Below are 19,791 nucleotides of genomic sequence, written 5' to 3'. Positions count from 1 at the left end.
GTACGCAGAAATCTAATAGAAATCCATTCAGAAACTGAAATCTCTGCAAAGGATTCAATAAATGGAACTGTAATCCATTATCTGCGTGTTGCATTGTGTGATTACTGTATTAATTATTCTCTGTACTTAAGAGTTTTGCAGCAAAATCTACAGAGAGTTGCAGAGGAACTCCTCATTCAGTTTCTTAAAAAAAATGGCGGTTGTTTTTTTTTTTTTTGCTGTCTTTTTAAAGCTGAATGAGTAGTTCCTGTGCAACTTAACATACTTGAAATACAGGAAGAAATTTCTAAAATCAGATAAGAAAATGCTCGCATCAAACAAATCTCACTGGGCTGTAACGTATCTCTGCAACTTGTCATTCTCCTTGATTTAGGAGTAAGATTAAAAACTTATCCTTCTTTAAGATAACAGCAACAGTAAAGGCAAGACATTTAAAAGCTAGAATCCTGTATTCTAGAATTCAATAACTGTCTTGATTATTCCTTTTCAATCATTGATTTAAAGTATACTTGGTTTACTTCTATTGAAATTTTAATGCATGAATGATGAGAATATAAATCATGTTCTAGTTGCTTTGTATGAAATTAAATTTATTCGAGTATAAAATGGGAATAAACAGGGATGTGTCAGAATGTTACGATATGAATAAAATACTAAATTATACGTAGAAAAATGGCAGAAATGTCGAATTTATTCTCCAACACTTCAGGAATTATTTGCGCCTTATACAAGGATAATTGAATTTTGTACGCTCTTCGAGCACCTGAAGCAACACGTAAATGTTTCAAGCAGCTACTGTCTTTGCTATAAACGCTTGTTTTACGTAATTTAAATTTATTTATAGTGTGATTTATACTTTACATCGCTTAGCATTAATTAAATGTTGCATAAGATAGCGAGGAAAGTGAAAGGTTGCAAAGGAAAACAATGGAGTTTAGCTTACAAGTATGACATTAATAGGAAACTGCGTAAGAAAGTGCTTGTTTCTACGCATGCAACAGTTACTTATCGTTTCGGCATTAAACAGAAGCTGCATAAGAAAATGTGTACTTCTATGCAACAATGCATGCAACCGTTACTTATTATTTCAATGTAGCTTGCGGGTTTGACATTAATTACATGTTGCATAAGAAACTGCATGCCTGTATGCAACATTAGACGCAACACCTGTTTTACTCGGAAGAATAACTATGCAAGTACTCGACTTTTCCCACGTAAAGTACTCCTTAAAAACACATTTCTACAGCTACCCAAACGTATGGCATCCCGTCCCGGTGGGGCATCTCTCCCGAATTTATCCATTAAGAAAAATTTTGGCCAACATAAATTTCTCCATAAAAATCTACTATATAATTTACGAGAAGCGCTGTGAATGATATCCAACCATAAATCTCCACACAATTACTATGTCCTAAAGTAAACTACGAGCTAATTGGCCGTACGGGATCGGTCACATAAAAACGTTAACGACCGTTAGGAGTCGTCGGCGATCACGTGAGTCGCGCAACAATGCCGTCGCTGGCCGGATCACGTGACTCGGCAACTGACGTAAACGATTACACCGCAAATTTAACGGCCGTTAATAAGCGTTGCCGTTAAAATGGCGTTATCTGACCAATATATATATATATATTTTTTTTAAATTAAAGGAAAATAATGAAAATATTTAAATTTAAATATTGAATAGTGATTATTGAGATTAAAGTTTATCGACAGACCTTTGGATCTAAGTATAAATAGCAAAAGGAAGTGATCCACATGAACTTTGTTTCCAATGATTTAGTAAGATGAAACTTAAAACAAAAAGCGACCATTTTTATTAACATCCACGATCAGACAGGCGCCTTAAAAAAATTTTTTTTTATTACTTTTCCCGTTTTTAAGCCCACATTAACGTAATTTTCAAGTTTAAATTATAATAAATCTCCGGAAATTCCTGCACAATTGCACTCTTTCTTGCCATTAACAGAAACCTCGATATAGCGCCACCGTTTGTTTGCCTCCGAAATTGGCACTAAATCGAGTAGGATACTAAACCGAAGATTCTCACGCAATAAAAGTTAATTTAATGTTTGAAATTTTAATAGCTACATGACTGGATGATGACAATGACCTTTTACAATGAAAAAAAAAATCCTACATTCGGTAATACAGGGATGATTTTAAAAATCTACCATCTCTGAATTACCAAAGATGATTTTTCATTGATCATCTGAATTATCAAAGATAATTTTTAATTGATCATTTCTAAATTACTAAAGGTGATTTTCATTTTGATCATCTTTGAATTATCATAGATGATTTTCATTGATCATCTCTAAATTACAAAAGATGATTTTCATTGATCATCTTGGAATTACAAAAGATGATTTTTTCATTGATCATCTCTGAATTACTAAAGATGATTTTTCATTGATCATCTTGGAATTACAAAAGATGAATTTTTCATTGATCATCTCTAAATTACAAAAGATGATTTTCATTGATCATCTTGGAATTACAAAAGATGATTTTTTCATTGATCATCTCTGAATTACTAAAGATGATTTTTCATTGATCATCACTGAATTACCAAATGTAAGATATTTAAAATAAAAATACAAAATAAAATATTCGTTATATCGAGGTTTAGTTGTATTTTACTTTTATTTTTGAATTATTTTTGAAAAAATGCAATTACATTTTTTAAAACTCGATTTAATTCCGATAAGTAATGAAGATAATAAGGCAAGTTAATCGATCAGAATTAATTAGACCGCTAGAAATGGCTGACATTTTTTTAAACAGGAGGTTAAAAAACTAATTAAAATTAATATGTTGATGATGAATTAATTTCGAACTAATTAAAATAAAAAATATAACTTTTATAAATAATAATAATAATTAAAAAATAAATTTATAACTGCCATTTTTATTTTCGAATTTTTGGTGTGTGAAAAATAAATTTAAAATCGAAAATTAAAGTGAAAATATAACGGACATTTTGCAAAATTTGAATATAAAAACCTTGTTAAATCAAATTATGCTAATTTTTAAGGGATAGAGAAGGTTAATTAAGAAGTCAAGGAAGGTTAAACCTTCTTCTACTCCTTAATTATCTTTTTAAAAAATCTACCTTTCTACACTTAATGCTAATTAATTACCTGAAATTTTTAAATTCAATTTGAAATTATTGTAATGAAAATATATTAATGAAGTCGCAATTTTTATTAACAAGAGTTTTTGCTGATTACTAACGATGATAAATTACCAAAATTTCACCAGATAATCAGTTGAGAATGAGTTAAAAGTTACTTAAATAGCAAAGTAAATTACACTAGACTCTTCCTAATCCGGCCGTTAATTGCGCGGACGAATGCCGGATTATCGAGGGTACGGGCTTTACTGTTTTTCTTATCTATGAAATTATTTAGTGATACAGTAAGCTTAATTCTTTATTACATTTAATATTTATGCATGTATCATAAAGGTGTTATGCCGGATAATTGAGGGGCCGAATTAGCAAGAGCTTGCCGTATTTTTATCACTTTTTACTAGAAATTCTTTACGTAAAGTTGGCATAAAAATACGATATCATAGAGTAAAACTACACTGTCGAGGAAGCATTATAAATCAACCATTGATAACACACCTGTGGGTGGTCACAAGTTCGATTCCCACGTACGAGGAGGGGTATTTCCTGTACTTTCCGTCCTCCTCCTCTTTTATAAACACATCTGAAATGTCTGCTTTCACTTATTTAATTCACATTGGTGTTAGGAGGTCTCATGTCGAGTAAGCGGAATACAGGGTAACTTGAAACTTGTTCGTTCGGCATGTAAAACTAATTTCGTGCCATTGACGAATGTAAGGCACGCATTTCCACGCTGTCACACACAAAAACTTCACACCTGAACGATCCCTTTCCTCGGTTTGTCACGTGATTTTGCCAGCAAGAATGATATTTACTTTATTAGAGATCCCCCGAGAGACACTCCCCTCCGAAGGCGACACTAGAGCTGAGTCATGCAGATTATCAAGTTATGTACTGTACTGTACTGTACCACGCTACACGTTAAAACTTTGAACAGAACTGTAAACTAACCACCCCCATTATACATGAACTTGACCGAATTTTCGAATATTGTGACGTTAAAATGTTTAAAAGTAACGTAAAAAACGATCGAATCCGCCATTTTGTACCCAAAAAATGGCGATTTTTCTATTCGCAAATGCTAAAAGTTGTTAATTTAATGTTGAAAAACACTTTTTTATTTAATATTTTATGTTTTTTTTTAAATACATTTCTTCTAACAAAGCGCATTTCAAGCTTCCAAGTTCCTGGTTACGTTCATAAACTGGTAGTTTCGTTCGCAAACTCGTAAAATATTCATTGTTTAATAAAATTTAATTTACGATCATCTGCAGTATAATTTGTATATGTGTAAATATAATAATTATAAATTTATGCGGATAAATATTTCATATAGATTTACATTACTATAACAGGAACTGGTTTGTTAAGTTAATGTTTGAGTGACTGGCGACGACGCGCCGTCGCGTCGCACAGGCGGTAAGAATGATTTTATACACTAATCTCTTGATATATTCAACTCTTTTATTGCGTAAAAAGCGAAAAATATATCTTTGAAATTTGTACTTTTAACAGTAATACGAGAAAAAGTATAACCTAAATAATAAAAATTAATTAACACGCGCGCTTCTCGAAGCGACAACGCGACCGTCGCGTTAATAATATGCGTCTATACATAAGAAATATTTGTTAATATAAAGTAATTTATTAATTATATAAATCAGAATTATTTCTAAATCACAAATAAGTATTATATAAGTTATAATTCCTCTCAAACAGAGGAGAACGACAGCGACAAAGCATCAAACACACGCTGTCGCGTAACATCGCGCCCGAAGCAAAATCTAACAAAAATACACATTCAACAACTATTTTAGATAGCTTTTTAAATAATTTAAAAACAAAACACATAAATTTTTCACATACTGAACATTTAGCAAATAGAAAAATACAGATAAATTATTAAAAACAAGCGATAAACATAACGAATCGCGTCGCGAGTCGCGACCCTTCGCTTCGTTGAAATCGGCGTAATTTCATCGAAATACGTGAAAAAATACTTTGAATATTTAGAAATTAAACGAAAAAACAACGTCGTAAATAATATTTTGTAGAATTTGTAGCGCTTTCAACGAAAATAATTAGGTTTTTGCATTACTTAAATGAGTTACGCCGGGAGGATACACGTTCTGTTGCTTTTGTAATTATATAAAGTTTGTGTTGTCATTAACTGGAGTAGTATATGGGAAACGTAACAATATTAACTGAATTGTAACCAACAATTTAAGCCCTTGCAGATTAGACGTAATTTGCATGTCAATCAAGACAGAGTACCTTAATTATATACATTATATTAACACCGATATCGGATTTCCATCTTGAAAATTTGACGCCAAGTTCTCCAGAAAAACAACGCCAAGTTAAAAAATATATATATATATAGGCCTATATATATATTTCCTTAATTTCTGTCGCCATTTTGCACATTTATCGACATTTTTTCACCATTTTTAGCGATTAATTATGTTAATAAAATGTGGAATTTAATTAATCACTGGATGCTTCTCTTTCCTTATTTAATGGATCTTTAAAAAATAAATAAATAATGCAAGTTATAATTGCTAAATGATTAGAATCAAAATCCCATTACATGAATTTTTTATTGTCATTTTTGCGGATAAATTTTACATTAATAAACTGCATTTTTGTTTTTTTTTCAGACGCATTTTATGCTTCAATTTTTTTTCGCTGATTTTTTGCGCTCAAAATGTAATTTTTGAACTGGATTTGCGCTCAAATTGTAATTTTTAACTGACTTTTGCGCTCAAATTGTAATTTTGAACTGTAATTTGCGCTCAAATTGGAATTTTGAACTGAGTTTTTTGCGCTCAAACTGTAATTTTTGAACTAAATTTTTGCGCTCAAATTGTAATTTTGAACTGAGTTCTTGCGCTCAAATTGTAATTTTTGAACTAAATTTTTGCGCTCAAATTGTGATATTTTATGTTTTTCATATTAATTTCTGAGCGAACAAAATATAAATACAGCAAAATTACCATTCGATGAATTTAACTTTACAGTCAATCAATCTTTAATAAAATTCATATATTTCCCCACAAAAATATTAATTTTTTTTTTAAATTAACATCTTTTCGAGCAATTTACATCATCTATCTATTACTTATTTATGTCAGGAATTACCATTTTTCAATGGTAGTCTCGTCTTAAAAGTGGTACATTGTACAAAAATACCGTACAAATAATTATTTACACATTATTCTTCGCACAGTATATCACTTTCGAGACTTAATAACGTATAAAATTTCGTTACAACAACACTTTACAACGTATACTTTCTTTATGCAACTGTACACGATGAAATATGACCTCTCCTTACAAACTTATGAATAATAAAAAAATAAATTTATAGTGAGGTAAAACTTCAAAAAATATGCATTTTTTGTCCTCATCATCATCTTCATGAATTAAGATGATAATAAGGATGATGATGGTTTTAATTTTATGGCATATAAATTAACATAAAGTGCATAAAATAAGCCACTTCTGAACAGGAGCGAATTGGCTGGAGGGGGAGGCGAAACGATTACAAATTGCGACTTTTATAAAATTTCAAATATTGTCTGGTGCAGTAATTGAAACGTCAATCATGTTAAAGGAAAGGGAATTATCATATTTCAAACCATCGGTATATAAATTTAATTGAAAATAAAAATCGGATTACCGACGTGTCAATTACTAACTAAAGTTTGTCACTTAAATTGTCATTTCTACAAACGATCAATAGCATTACTGATAAGGCAGCGAGCATTAATAAGACGCTCATTAAAATTGCATTTGTCTCTAATACACGGTTTGGAATATCTTCTCCAACTAAGTTAACATTCCCCCTCTGGAATTCCCTCTCTATCATCCATTAAAATGACTTACTACATTAGTAATAAATGCAACTGTCGAACGTCTTCACCATCACCTGAATCACCTTCTTCTTCTTCCTCCTCCATTTTTTTTCTCTTCTTTTTTTAAATTATACTCGAGCCCTTCACTTAAGGGGCATCTGTAGGACTTGGAAATGGGAGGGTATAAACCATCACGTCTATATTTAGGAGGATCTCGGAGGGTGATCTTTAACGGGCCCTTAACATCAAGGCGCCTTAAACTATACAGTATATAGTAAAATATATATACATATTCCACGAATCATACCCTTTAAGAAAAACCTTTGCTGAAATCTATCTTTGAGGGGGGATAAATTATCTGTACATTAACTAAATTTAGTGTTCCTCGATATTTGTTGTTAAATTAGACATTTATACAGTAGAAAATCTAAAAAATCAGTCGAATTTTATACAAAATAAGCTTACAAATTATCTACACAGAAAGCACGCTAGAAACTCATGATTACCAACGTTCTAAACACACCCTACATACCGAAATATATATAATTTTCGAAATTTGAGAGAATATAGAAGCGAATTAAATACTTAACAACATACCACATTTAGTTTTTAAAGTACTGTACATTAAGTATTCAGCACACCGCACAGGTGACTAATGTGAAAGTTTCACAAGGACAACACCACGAACAGATTTCAAACACGAAATTCATCTAAACCAACCAAACACACAAACACATCCAGTTTGTAGTGTATATAACACACGGCATTCTTCCAATACTATCGACCAGATAACACATTCAATACACACACACACATACAAACTTGTATATAGTAGGGCCTACACACAACAGGAAATAATAGACAATACAGGCCCGGTTTAATAATGAAAATCGGCATCATTAACGCGTACAAAAATGGCGAAAACGAAATTTTGTAATGTACATTTTAAAATTCCCATTCAAAAAACTTCAAACGAAACCTGTTCGTCCAATGCTGTTCTATATTTTTGTACACGAGGTCAATACTCTAAACACTATTCAAGTATAAAGTTGTACACAGGAGAGAAAGTTTTAAGAGAGGGGAGAATAAGAGGTGAGAGAAAAAAATACAATAAATTTTCTTTAAGATAGGAAAAAAAACTCGCCTGTTATTGATGAAATTAAATATCTTTTCTTCCATCTTACAATTGTACGAGGGCATAAAACATAATCCCAAAGACTTTGCAACAATGAAAATCCAAGACTACACTTCACCAAACAGGAACGAACTAGAGTCAACAGGTGTGTTATACGACCGGTTTGTGTATATCCTTACGCCAAACAAATAAATAATCCTTTAATTTTTAATTGCATTTTAAATTATCATTTAAATTAACCCGTGTTATTTAATGTATCGATTTAATATACATTATTAAATAATACTTTATATTGTGTTTATATATTATATATGTGATTATAAAAAGTTAATATTGTTTTCAGGTATCTTAGAAATATATACAGGTGCAAATGGATCAATCCGCATTTTCTATTTTTAACTTGGCGAATTGAAAACCAAGAATTTTCTACTTGCAATTCGGTTTTCTTTTTTGGTTTAAATTTTTTTTTCTTTTTGCATTTTTAAATTTTATTTTATTTTTCAAAATTAATTAAAACTTTATTATTTTCAATTTTCATTTTTATTTTCATTTCAATTTTTTTTTTGTATTTTTTAAATATAAAGTTAAAATTTATTTATTTAGTATTTTTTTAGATTTAATTTTTATTAATTTCTGTTGTAATTTTTTAGATTTAAATTTTTAACTTTTATTAATTTCTGTTGTATTTTTTAAGATTTAATTTTTACAATTTATTTTGTAATTTTTTAATTTAACTTTTATTAATTTTTGTTGTATTTTTTTTTAGATTTAATTTTTACAATTTATTTTGTAATTTTTTAGATTTAAATTTTATTAATTTCTGTTGTATTTTTTTAGATNGCATTTACTTTTGTTTAGGCATTGTCAGCTCTTCTAATTGTACAGAATGTCGTCCGGATTATTAATATATTAAGAAAACGATTCCCATAGCAAATTTACTTTTGCTCTCCGTGCGTATAAAACTCATTTTCGATACCGATCCCATTTTAAAATGCATGATCCATTTAGTCATTTTTTTCTCTGTTTAAAAAAAATATTTCTCTGTATTTATGCTGTTTAGAAATTTAAGCTTAACTAAATTGATAAGTCATTTACCAGTGCATGTCATATAACAGCGATGTGTCATTAATAAGAGAAAAAGAAAAATCTGAATTGTTTTTCTTTACAGAATAGAAATGATGCTATAAGTGTTGGTGTGCTTGTAATTCATTATGTAAATAAACAACTTTAAAAAAGCAAAGTTTTATTTTATATTTACTTTATTAAACAGTTTATACTTTGATGTTAAACATTAGAATCGTTTAATTACTACAAAACTACATTTTAACAGTTATTTAAAGAAAAATTCTACCAATCTTGAATTGTTTTGACACTGAAATTTCATAGATTAATATAATATTTGTACTGTATACTTATAATTGATATTGATTTCATATCATGTTTATGTTTGTCAATTGTCAGGATGGCCATGTTGATGCTGACTACTGGTCCATATATGCAGAATTGCAAACAGTCTACACAGAGATTAATGGAGTTATCGATTGATTTGTAGATGAGTTTGAGAGATGCTTTTAATTGACTTGTGAGCACTAAAATTGGCCTTTCTTTATTGCTAGACTTATTACACCACCATAGGACATCACATTAGCCTTATAAAATCACTTTATTATTTCAAAATGAATGCATTTCGGACCTGAAGTCCCTCATCAGCTTGTACACTAACTATTTTTTACTAGGTGCTTTTAAGTAAAGAATATTGTATTGAGATTACTTTACTGCTTGGTTTTGGTTGCTATGTCATAGGCATTCAATGCCAAGCATGACCTGGTGGTTCCAGGGCATGGAGGATTCAGGAGCTAAAGTGTTCAGAGACGAGTACTAGTTGTCTATTCCTGGAAACTGATGTAAGCCAAAGAAGCATCCAATGGATTGGCCACTTGAACAAGTAATATCCATACAAGATACAACTGCTTGTATTGGTTATACAACATGCATCTGCTGCAACACTTCAGCAAAAGTAATTACAACAAATGGACAGAATGTTCTGAATGGGTGCAGGAAAGACTGCAAACAATGTTGACTTTGGAAAAGACATTCTTTTCTCCAATAACCATAACTGGAGAGATTAACAGATATGACATGATACTACAATGATCCCAATCCTCATTGGATGTGGGCACACAAATGAAGGAAAGCAGTCAGATAATGGCTTACTTTGGGATCAGGGACCACTTAATGGCAATCTAAATGGGATCAGGTGCAGGCACAACTGGAGGTCATGATTATACCTGGTGAATGAGGATATGACTTTCCTGCCTATTTTGAACAAGATGGAGCACCCACCCCATTATGCTAGGATGGTGCATGTTTGGCTGGATTACCAGTTTCTGCATTTCTGGATTAGACAATGTGGTCCCATTGTGGTTTCCACTGTCACCAGACCTGACACCACTAGATTTTTTTCTCTGAAACTATTTGAAAGAGGAAAACCTACCATCGTAGTAGATTTGGGATCCAGATCACTTGAAAGCATGCATTTTAGTTGTATGTACGTACTTATGTAACACATACTATGCTCGGATGTACTGTACATCATGATTGGCAGGAGCATGTGGACAAGTGCATTCAGATGGAAGATGCTCATATCAAACACATGTTATAGTGTAATGCATATTTTTCCATATAATATAAATTTAAAAATTTATATTATATGGAAATTTGTATTGTCAAAATATCTCAAATTTATTTCTCCTTACTCAGTGTCATGCTTTACATATAATAGAATAAATGAAGATCAGCATAATTGTATGGCTCCAAAGTTGTTGGACATCCAGTATATTAAATATTTACTGTAACACAAGAAAACATTTTTCAAGAAATTATGGTAAATTATATAAAGTGTACTGTATATCATCATTAGACTCTGGACGATACTAATTTTAACTTCATGTTTGCTTAAAAACTACTGCAGAGACTAAATGTAAATAAGTATATCAGAGTTCTTTTTATAATATTTGTGATCTTAGATTTATGTTCATAAAGATTTGTATAAATCTTTCAAAGTAATTAATTCATTCTAATATATTAGGAATGTGGAATGGCAAATATTTATTCTACATTGAATTAATGATACAATAGTTAAAAATTAACTTACAATAAATCAGGTTAGAAAACTGTATGTCGATGAAGGTTATAAAGAATCTAAAATGCAATTTAAAATGTATTTTATTAAATTAAAGATTAATTTTTTTTTAAATATTAAAAACATATATATATGTTTTTAATATTTAAAAAAAAATTAATCTTTAATTTAATAAAATACATTTTAAATTGCATTTTAGATTCTTTATAACCTTCATCGACATACAGTTTTCTAACCTGATTTATTGTAAGTTAATTTTTAACTATTGTATCATTAATTCAATGTAGAATAAATATTTGCCATTCCACATTCCTAATATATTAGAATGAATTAATTACTTTGAAAGATTTATACAAATCTTTATGAACATAAATCTAAGATCACAAATATTATAAAAAGAACTCTGATATACTTATTTACATTTAGTCTCTGCAGTAGTTTTTAAGCAAACATGAAGTTAAAATTAGTATCGTCCAGAGTCTAATGATGATATACAGTACACTTTATATAATTTACCATAATTTCTTGAAAAATGTTTTCTTGTGTTACAGTAAATATTTAATATACTGGATGTCCAACAACTTTGGAGCCATACAATTATGCTGATCTTCATTTATTCTATTATATGTAAAGCATGACACTGAGTAAGGAGAAATAAATTTGAGATATTTTGACAATACAAATTTCCATATAATATAAATTTTTAAATTTATATTATATGGAAAAATATGCATTACACTATAACATGTGTTTGATATGAGCATCTTCCATCTGAATGCACTTGTCCACATGCTCCTGCCAATCATGATGTACAGTACATCCGAGCATAGTATGTGTTACATAAGTACGTACATACAACTAAAATGCATGCTTTCAAGTGATCTGGATCCCAAATCTACTACGATGGTAGGTTTTCCTCTTTCAAATAGTTTCAGAGAAAAAAATCTAGTGGTGTCAGGTCTGGTGACAGTGGAAACCACAATGGGACCACATTGTCTAATCCAGAAATGCAGAAACTGGTAATCCAGCCAAACATGCACCATCCTAGCATAATGGGGTGGGTGCTCCATCTTGTTCAAAATAGGCAGGAAAGTCATATCCTCATTCACCAGGTATAATCATGACCTCCAGTTGTGCCTGCACCTGATCCCATTTAGATTGCCATTAAGTGGTCCCTGATCCCAAAGTAAGCCATTATCTGACTGCTTTCCTTCATTTGTGTGCCCACATCCAATGAGGATTGGGATCATTGTAGTATCATGTCATATCTGTTAATCTCTCCAGTTATGGTTATTGGAGAAAAGAATGTCTTTTCCAAAGTCAACATTGTTTGCAGTCTTTCCTGCACCCATTCAGAACATTCTGTCCATTTGTTGTAATTACTTTTGCTGAAGTGTTGCAGCAGATGCATGTTGTATAACCAATACAAGCAGTTGTATCTTGTATGGATATTACTTGTTCAAGTGGCCAATCCATTGGATGCTTCTTTGGCTTACATCAGTTTCCAGGAATAGACAACTAGTACTCGTCTCTGAACACTTTAGCTCCTGAATCCTCCATGCCCTGGAACCACCAGGTCATGCTTGGCATTGAATGCCTATGACATAGCAACCAAAACCAAGCAGTAAAGTAATCTCAATACAATATTCTTTACTTAAAAGCACCTAGTAAAAAATAGTTAGTGTACAAGCTGATGAGGGACTTCAGGTCCGAAATGCATTCATTTTGAAATAATAAAGTGATTTTATAAGGCTAATGTGATGTCCTATGGTGGTGTAATAAGTCTAGCAATAAAGAAAGGCCAATTTTAGTGCTCACAAGTCAATTAAAAGCATCTCTCAAACTCATCTACAAATCAATCGATAACTCCATTAATCTCTGTGTAGACTGTTTGCAATTCTGCATATATGGACCAGTAGTCAGCATCAACATGGCCATCCTGACAATTGACAAACATAAACATGATATGAAATCAATATCAATTATAAGTATACAGTACAAATATTATATTAATCTATGAAATTTCAGTGTCAAAACAATTCAAGATTGGTAGAATTTTTCTTTAAATAACTGTTAAAATGTAGTTTTGTAGTAATTAAACGATTCTAATGTTTAACATCAAAGTATAAACTGTTTAATAAAGTAAATATAAAATAAAACTTTGCTTTTTTAAAGTTGTTTATTTACATAATGAATTACAAGCACACCAACACTTATAGCATCATTTCTATTCTGTAAAGAAAAACAATTCAGATTTTTCTTTTTCTCTTATTAATGACACATCGCTGTTATATGACATGCACTGGTAAATGACTTATCAATTTAGTTAAGCTTAAATTTCTAAACAGCATAAATACAGAGAAATATTTTTTTTAAACAGAGAAAAAAATGACTAAATGGATCATGCATTTTAAAATGGGATCGGTATCGAAAATGAGTTTTATACGCACGGAGAGCAAAAGTAAATTTGCTATGGGAATCGTTTTCTTAATATATTAATAATCCGGACGACATTCTGTACAATTAGAAGAGCTGACAATGCCTAAACAAAAGTAAATGCAATATAGTAAAGTATACAATGTATCAAAACTTATAAAATGGGAGATATATTTTTTTTTTTTACATTTAAGAAAGTATACAGAAATATAAGATGAGTATTTAAGAATGACTTTTCTAACGAAGAGTCGACTCTCTCAATTACAAATTATAAATTTTATGGGACAAATTGTTATGGTCTTTTATGAAAAACTGTATCTTACTTTTATATATATATAATACTATGATGCCATTCTGTGCATATCTGAAACAAAAATAAAACTTACAGATGATGTGAATCTGTTTTTTTTTTTCCATTCCCTCTGAAAAAATTCCTTTTGATTCCAAAACATATAAATCACACCTCATACGTTGAATTAATAGAAGTCTAAGAACTGACATGTAAAGGTGTCACATGCAAGACTACAAATGCCTAGCAATCAAAATGCTTGTAAGAAGTCTGTACATCGCTGGTCTTTCATTTGGATTCGACATTTCGACACGATTCTTCAAGGTCAGGAAGAGAGAGTCCCGGACGAAGGAGCATCATCTGGATACGAATTCCCGTTGTGAATGTAAGATGTTCCGAGACCATACAGATGTCCACAATATTTTGCGTCATCGATGTTATCTTCAAAGAACATCTGTCAAAAAAATATCAACAACACAGATGTTAAAAGCAATACAAGATTTTTATTTCATCTCAAAAAACTTGATCAAACATTAGTGATTTTTTAAATGATTAGAAATGATGTTAAGAATCAGAAATCCTCTTTATTTTTACAAAAAAAAATTTTAAAAAATCTCTAAAATTAATTAAAAAGTGTAAATCGTGTCTCCAAATTATTACTGTATTCTTCAGCATATAGGAAACTACTTTCATCCAAAAAAGACTTGAAAAATTACCCCAAATCATATAAATGAAGTTGTAATCTTCCATAGATGAATGAATTTCCCAAAAGGCCTTCATTAGTCTACAGATAATCTCTACCTGTTGCTCACTGTTGGAAATTTTAATTGTAAGTGATTTCTTTAAACAGTAAAAATATTTAGGACCTAGTGCCAAAAGTGCAGAATGTCTTGATACACTAAATAGTTTATTCTAAATATTCCATGCTGAAATGGGAGTGCATCTTATATGCCATAAAATATATGCATCAATCAACGACATTTTATTTACTTTGTTTGTTTGTCTTTCCATAAAATTTCAGCACCAGAATATAAAGGTTTATATTTTATTATATATATGTGAGTGAGAGAAAACTGAATGAAAAACATCCAAGTAGAAATACAGTAAAAGACTCAGATAAGAAATGTATATACAAACATTAATGAATAGAGCAATCAAAGAGAGGATACAAAAACAATTAGATAAAGTTAATAAAATAATCATTTGCTCTAAACCGGATGTTTGCAACTGGCTTACTGTTTGATGACAAAAAAGTTCTAGTTGTCGTCAAAAAGGAGGATGTATAGTTTGTATTTGTGTTAAATTTTGAGTGCTTTCAAACAATTTTAGTGAAATTAAAGTAAATTTCATCAGTCAAATGCTACATAAAATTTTTCTTTATTCAATAATGAAAATTTAACAACCAATTACTTCAGTTTAAAAAGCAAAACAAATGATTCTGTTAAATTACATGTTATAGAATAACAATCCAACACAGACACACATCAAAAAATGTTTTCCTCTGTAATAAAAATTAGCAAACATTGATTGACTTATAATTTTACTGTGATAAAAAAAAAANTCTGGCAAAGTAAATTAAAGAATGAAGTAAAGAAAAATAATAATAAAAGCTGTTTGAATATCTAATAAATATTAATAAAATAAAACCAGTTTTTGTTGTTTTAGCCTTAACATTTAAATTAGCTTCCTGCGGGTAATTTTCATTAACCCTTTGCAATTTTTAGAAAATGTTAGATGATAATTTTCTTTAATAATGAAAGCAAGAAATAATACGTTTAAGTTTAATAAATTAATCATAAATAGGCCTGGAGTGAGGCTCTGAAAGGCATTTTTAGCGCGGCCCCTGTTATAGAATGGCCTCGAATTTTTGTATTTTATGAGAAAAAATGATAGGAATGTGAAATAAATTAAAGATTCTCTTGATAAGTGGTGAAAAATCTGCCTTGTATTTGTTTTATTGATTTTATTCATATATTTTTATGGCTTTCGGTGAGTGTCAGGCCTCTCATTTGTGATTATCCAGGGCGACATCTCACTTATCTGTATACATTCTAATTAATCTAAATCATCGACTACTCAAAGGATCTATGTGGAAATTTTTTTAAAATTCTACATTTTATTACTTTATTACACCATAAAACATTTTAGAGCCTGTGTAATGTCTAAAATACGCTTTAAGATAAACTATATTTTGCTTTAAATTCATTGAAAACTCTGATATAGCCTACGTTAATACAGTGTATCAAGTACCAAGATGGCAACGATTTTTCAGATTAAAAATCGCTGGATGCAAACAAAATACAAATTACTCGGCATAATTAGGACACAACATGAAAATTCCAAGCTCTTTTACACGTGTAGTAAAGAAACAGATGACATACAAACCAGTAAAATCATGGCGACGTGCAAACTGTACGCAGAAATCTAATAGAAATCCATTCAGAAACTGAAATCTCTGCAAAGGATTCAATAAATGGAACTGTAATCCATTATCTGCGTGTTGCATTGTGTGATTACTGTATTAATTATTCTCTGTACTTAAGAGTTTTGCAGCAAAATCTACAGAGAGTTGCAGAGGAACTCCTCATTCAGTTTCTTAAAAAAAATGGCGGTTGTTTTTTTTTTTTTTGCTGTCTTTTTAAAGCTGAATGAGTAGTTCCTGTGCAACTTAACATACTTGAAATACAGGAAGAAATTTCTAAAATCAGATAAGAAAATGCTCGCATCAAACAAATCTCACTGGGCTGTAACGTATCTCTGCAACTTGTCATTCTCCTTGATTTAGGAGTAAGATTAAAAACTTATCCTTCTTTAAGATAACAGCAACAGTAAAGGCAAGACATTTAAAAGCTAGAATCCTGTATTCTAGAATTCAATAACTGTCTTGATTATTCCTTTTCAATCATTGATTTAAAGTATACTTGGTTTACTTCTATTGAAATTTTAATGCATGAATGATGAGAATATAAATCATGTTCTAGTTGCTTTGTATGAAATTAAATTTATTCGAGTATAAAATGGGAATAAACAGGGATGTGTCAGAATGTTACGATATGAATAAAATACTAAATTATACGTAGAAAAATGGCAGAAATGTCGAATTTATTCTCCAACACTTCAGGAATTATTTGCGCCTTATACAAGGATAATTGAATTTTGTACGCTCTTCGAGCACCTGAAGCAACACGTAAATGTTTCAAGCAGCTACTGTCTTTGCTATAAACGCTTGTTTTACGTAATTTAAATTTATTTATAGTGTGATTTATACTTTACATCGCTTAGCATTAATTAAATGTTGCATAAGATAGCGAGGAAAGTGAAAGGTTGCAAAGGAAAACAATGGAGTTTAGCTTACAAGTATGACATTAATAGGAAACTGCGTAAGAAAGTGCTTGTTTCTACGCATGCAACAGTTACTTATCGTTTCGGCATTAAACAGAAGCTGCATAAGAAAATGTGTACTTCTATGCAACAATGCATGCAACCGTTACTTATTATTTCAATGTAGCTTGCGGGTTTGACATTAATTACATGTTGCATAAGAAACTGCATGCCTGTATGCAACATTAGACGTAACACCTGTTTTACTCGGAAGAATAACTATGCAAGTACTCGACTTTTCCCACGTAAAGTACTCCTTAAAAACACATTTCTACAGCTACCCGAACGTATGGCATTCCGTCCCGGTGGGGCATCTCTCCCGAATTTATCCATTAAGAAAAATTTTGGCCAACATAAATTTCTCCATAAAAATCTACTATATAATTTACGAGAAGCGCTGTGAATGATATCCAACCATAAATCTCCACACAATTACTATGTCCTAAAGTAAACTACGAGCTAATTGGCCGTACGGGATCGGTCACATAAAAACGTTAATGACCGTTAGGAGTCGTCGGCGATCACGTGAGTCGCGCAACAATGCCGTCGCTGGCCGGATCACGTGACTCGGCAACTGACGTAAACGATTACACCGCAAATTTAACGGCCGTTAATAAGCGTTGCCGTTAAAATGGCGTTATCTGACCAATATATATATATATNTTTCTCAAATAATAATAAATTAAATAACAGTAAAAAATAAAATGTTATTTAATATTTGTAAATTATTACTACTTGCATATTTTCAAAAGAGAAAAAATGATAGTTATTACTATTATTTCTGTTTGAATATATTGAATAAATGTGGGTAAATGCCACATGATGACAGGGATATGTTCGAAGCAATTATAGAGTGTACTTAAATTTTATATTGTCTACTCTACTACTTATATAGGCAGCTATGAATTTATCATCTTTATTATAATCTTATAGTACCTCTAATGTATATGCAGACCATCATTAAGTAGCACATCACTGTTAACAATTAACTATAAAGATTATAATTACCTCTCTCATTTTAAAAAATGATGCACCAGTTATCAAACTGTCGCTTCCTGCTTGATGTTGGGGTCCTATCCTTTCAAGCTAAACAAACAATAATAATATAATTACTTCCAAACAAAGACATATTCATAACTTAATTAATGAAATTATTTCAAAAGCTATATAAATATAATTTAACAAAGTAAACAAATGTTAAAAGCTTAACGGGCTCAAAGATTTATTCATGATTAAATATTTTTCGAGATGTTTTACATCATCTACAAATCGTCATTAATACATTCAATTTAAAGATTATTCTTTATTTGAAAGTTCTTAGCATTTGTTGACATTGTTAATTAAAGATAAAGTTGTTTATTACTTAGGAAATAAATTATTAGTTTATTTATTTTCGGAAAGATGCTAATTATTAGAGTTTAAAATGAAAATTTTTGTAATAGAATAAATACTTTAAAGACATCAATTCATCTTTACATCATAAACAAAATCTGTAGATAAATTATAATCTTCCTTACTGTATTTTAATCTGAGAATGTAAATGCATGTTTCATTAAAGAATCTTAAAGCTAATAGATTTAATATTTCACAGTTTATTTGGCATTAAAATAAAATTATATCTTCATTCTTACAAATCAAGAATGCAGACATTTATCATTATTAATTAAATATTTTGATATAACTTCATCATTAATACTCTAATTGAATTCTCGAATATCTCAAACAAATCACAACAGAATAACAATTTCAATAACTGTCTCTTTATACAATAATATCTTTATCAACTCAGTCATCTGGCCAACTACTAAAAGAGCTGTAATTATGTAATTTCATATCTATGATAAGATGAAAGTGCATTATCAGTATATTTTAACAGTAAAGTATCTTTGCAAAATAGGAAAATTCATAAATAACATAAAAAAAGCTTCTTGTTTTAATATTATAATGGTACAGTAAGAACAGCAGACATATTGGGTGAACAGTAAAGTCCTTATGTATCCATGTAACTGACAAATGCAGATAGCTACAGTTATGATGATGATTTACAGTTATGGTAAAGTGACTATGTGCTACGAGACAAGACTGTTTGCAGTGCTTCTAGGGATAAAATTCACAATTTAGCACTCTAATTTCACAAACAATGAACAATATGGAAAAAAGTCAATTACAAAGTTGTAGAGTATGACTGATTTAGTACAAAAGGACATCCTGCATACGTAAATAGTACGAATAGAAAGGACAAAACGCTAACTTGCACATCAAGCACAGATGGTAAAACATGTATTTCTCATGTGTTTATTTATAACATGTCCATTTCTCATTTTCCTGCATACTTGTTGCATTCATTACTGTGTGTTGTATGTCGTGCATTGGCGTATAGGGACTTTACTAAGCACCCTGTATAATCATTTATTAAGT

General features: G+C 30.4%; 1 protein-coding gene and 1 long non-coding RNA gene across 2 annotated transcripts in view; both read right to left on the bottom strand.

Annotated features, from left to right (window-relative positions):
- The window catches only part of LOC111631586 (fat-like cadherin-related tumor suppressor homolog), a 116,666-nt gene extending 108,388 nt beyond the window's left edge, over positions 1-8,278 (bottom strand). Inside the window, exon 1 of the mRNA XM_023375849.1 lies at positions 8,135-8,278. The gene's annotated coding sequence lies outside the window, so the exon portion shown is untranslated. The remainder of the gene's footprint in view (positions 1-8,134) is intronic.
- A 5,825-nt stretch (positions 8,279-14,103) lies between these two features.
- Positions 14,104-18,560, bottom strand: LOC111631588. Its single transcript, XR_002757728.1, has 2 exons — positions 18,382-18,560; positions 14,104-14,446 (listed from the first exon to the last, which is right to left on the bottom strand). It is a non-coding gene; the product is annotated as an uncharacterized LOC111631588 (long non-coding RNA).
- Between the last annotated feature and the right edge of the window lie 1,231 nt (positions 18,561-19,791).

This window comes from Centruroides sculpturatus, unplaced genomic scaffold (assembly GCF_000671375.1).
Source record: "Centruroides sculpturatus isolate CEXI.00-Female unplaced genomic scaffold, Cexi_2.0 scaffold734, whole genome shotgun sequence".
NCBI classification, from domain to species: Eukaryota; Metazoa; Arthropoda; class Arachnida; order Scorpiones; family Buthidae; genus Centruroides; species Centruroides sculpturatus.
The sequence above is the reverse complement of the archived record's forward strand: the minus strand, read 5'-3'. Positions and strand labels throughout refer to the sequence as shown.